The sequence below is a fragment of the Rhincodon typus genome, chromosome 22 (genome assembly GCF_021869965.1).
Source record: "Rhincodon typus isolate 14 chromosome 22, sRhiTyp1.1, whole genome shotgun sequence".
In the NCBI taxonomy this organism is placed as follows: Eukaryota; Metazoa; Chordata; class Chondrichthyes; order Orectolobiformes; family Rhincodontidae; genus Rhincodon; species Rhincodon typus.
Window position 1 is genome coordinate 32191426 of NC_063353.1, and position 2866 is coordinate 32194291.

At 43.6% G+C, this 2866-nt stretch overlaps 1 protein-coding gene across 1 annotated transcript in view; it reads left to right on the plus strand.

Moving 5' to 3' along the window:
• Positions 1-2866, plus strand: part of zgc:77752 (uncharacterized protein LOC393862 homolog) — a 36035-nt gene that overhangs the window by 743 nt on the left and 32426 nt on the right. The gene's annotated exons all lie outside the window — the stretch shown is intronic.

Below are 2866 nucleotides of genomic sequence, written 5' to 3' on the forward strand. Positions count from 1 at the left end.
CGAAGAAGGGTCTAGGCCCAAAACGTCAGCCTTCCTGCTCCTCTGATGCTGCTTGGCCTGCTGTGTTCATCCAGCTCTACACCTTGTTATCTCAGATTCTCCAGCATCTGCAGTTCCTACTATCTCTAAAGGAAATCCAGTTTGGGCTTACATTTCCCAGTGAAAGACTGTACAACTTGGCTTTGAGAGAGAATACTTTATATGAAGCCAAAAAAATCTATAGATACTGGAAGGTGTCACCATAAGACAGAAGGGAAGATTAGCATTATGATCTTTCACCAACATGTTCATAAAATCATAGAGAGCTACAGCACAGAAGGGAACCATTCCCATCCCCTTTGAGGTTAGAATTTTACACACTTTAAAATTAATTGTGCATCAAGTTTATTTGCAGGTCCTGATTCCAGACTTACTGTCAGGGAATCCACCTGAGAGGTCTTCCCAGAGAGGACCAATAAAAGGTTGCCACTGGATCTACCATCCAAGTAAAGATAGAAGGATTTTCAACCTTCAGACCATGGTAGTCCTAATAGTGGAGGTGGGTGATGCCGCTGCCAGACAATGCTTTTAAATCTATTTGTTGGCCACAGCTGCCCCTCGCACCCCTGTAGAAACCCCACCAGGGGATGACTGGAACCATCCTGACTGGGAAGTATATCCCTTTCCCTTACTGCTGAGTCAAAAGCCTAGAATTCCCTACCTAGCAGAACATTGCGTGTATAAACACCAAATGGACTACTGAGGCTCAAGATGATCAAATGGGTCAGTGGGCTGAAAGATGGCAGATGGTGTTCAATTTGGAGAAATGCGAGGTATTGCATTTTGGTACAATGAATAAGGGTAGGACTTATACAATTAATGATAAAGCCTTGGGTAGTGTTGTAGAACAGAGGGACCTAGGGGTTCCGATATATAATTCTTTGAAGTTTGCACCGCATATAGGGTTAAGTAGAATCCAAAGGGATTCTACAAATTAATTAAGGACAAAAGGATAACTAGTGAGAGAATAGGGCCCCTTAAAGATCAGCCAGGCTGCCGATGTGTGGAACTGCAGGAGATGGGGGAGATACTAAATGAGTATTTTGCATCAGTGTTTACTGTGGAGAAAGATATGAAAGGTAGAGAACTTCGGGAAATAAATAGCTACGTCTAGAAAAATGATCACATTACAGAGGAGGTGGTGCTAGATGTCTTAAAGCGTATAAAGGTGGATAAATACTCTGGACCTGATCAGGTGTACCCTAGAACTCTATGGGAAGCTAGGGAAGTGATTGCTAAGCCCCTTGCCGAGATATTTGTATATCGATAGCCAGAGGTAAGCTGCTGTAAGACTGGAGGTTGGCTAACGTGGTACCACTAATTAAGAAAGGTGGTAAGGAAAAGCCAGGGAGCTATAGACCGGTGAGCCTGACATCAATGCTCAGGGAGATCCTGAGGGACAGGACTTACACGTATTTGGAAAGGCAAGGATCAATTAGGGATAGTCAACATGGCTTTATGTGTGGGAAATCGTGTCTCACTAATTTGATTGAGTTTTTTGAAGAAGTGACGAAGAGGATTGATGAAGGCTGAGTGGTGGAAATGATCTACATGGACTTCAGTAAGGTGTTCAACAAGGTTCCACATGGTAGACTGGTTAGCAAGATTAGATCACATGGAATACAGAGAGCGCTAGCCATTTGGATACAGAACTAGCTTGAAGGTAGGAGACAGATGGTGGTGGTGGAGGATTGCTTTTCAAACTGAAGGCCTGTGACCATTGGTCAGTGCTGGGTGCACTGCATTTTGTTATTTATATAAATGATTTGGATGTGTACATAGGAGGTATGGTTAGTAAATTTGCAGATGACACAAAATTGGTGGTGTAGTGGACAGCCAAGAAGGTTACCTCAGAGTACAATGGGATCTTGATCAGATGGGCCAATGGGCCGAGGAGTGGCAGATGGAGTTTAATTTAGATAAATGTGAGATGCTGCATTTTGAAAAGGCAAATCAGGGCAGGACTTATACACTTAATCGTAATGTCTGAGGGTATTGCTGAACAAAGAGACCTTGGAGAGCAGGTTCATAGTTCCTTGAAAATAGATTCGCAGGTAATCAGGATAGTGAAGAAGGCACTTAGTACGCTTGCCTTCATTGGTCAGTGCATTGAATATAGGGGTTGGGAGGTCATGTTGTAGCTGTACAGGACATTAGCTAGGCCACTTTTGGAATACAGTATGCAATCCTGGTCTCCCTGCTATAGGAAGAGTGTTGTGAAACTTGAAAGGGGTCAGAAAAGATTTCCAAGAATGTTGTCATGGCTGGAGGGTTTGAGCAATAGGAAAAGGCTGAATAGGCTGGGGCTGTTTTCCCCAGAGTATCAGAGGCTGAGGGGTGACCTTACGGAGGTTTATAAAATCATGAGAGACATGGATAGGTTGAATAGCCTACTTCACAGGATAGGGGAGTCCAACACTAGGGGACATAGATTTAAGGTGAGAGGGGAAAGATTTAAAAGGGACCTAAGGGCCAACTTTATCGTGTAGAGGGTGGTGTGTGTATGGAATGAGCTGCCAGAGATAATGGTGGAGACGTGTACAATTTACAACATTTAAAAGGCATCTGGACGTGTACATGAATAAAAAGAGTTTAGGAGGATATGGGCTAAGTGCTGGAAAATGGGACTAGATTAATTTAGAGATAGTAGGAACTGCCGATGCTGGAGAATCTGAGATAACAAGGTGTAGAGCTGGATGAACACAGCAGGCCAAGCAGCATCAGAGGAGCAGGAAAGTTGACATTTCGGGTCTAGACCCTTCTTCAGAAAACAACCTGGTAAATTTCTGAAGAAGGGTCTAGACCCGAAACATCAGCTTTCCTGCTC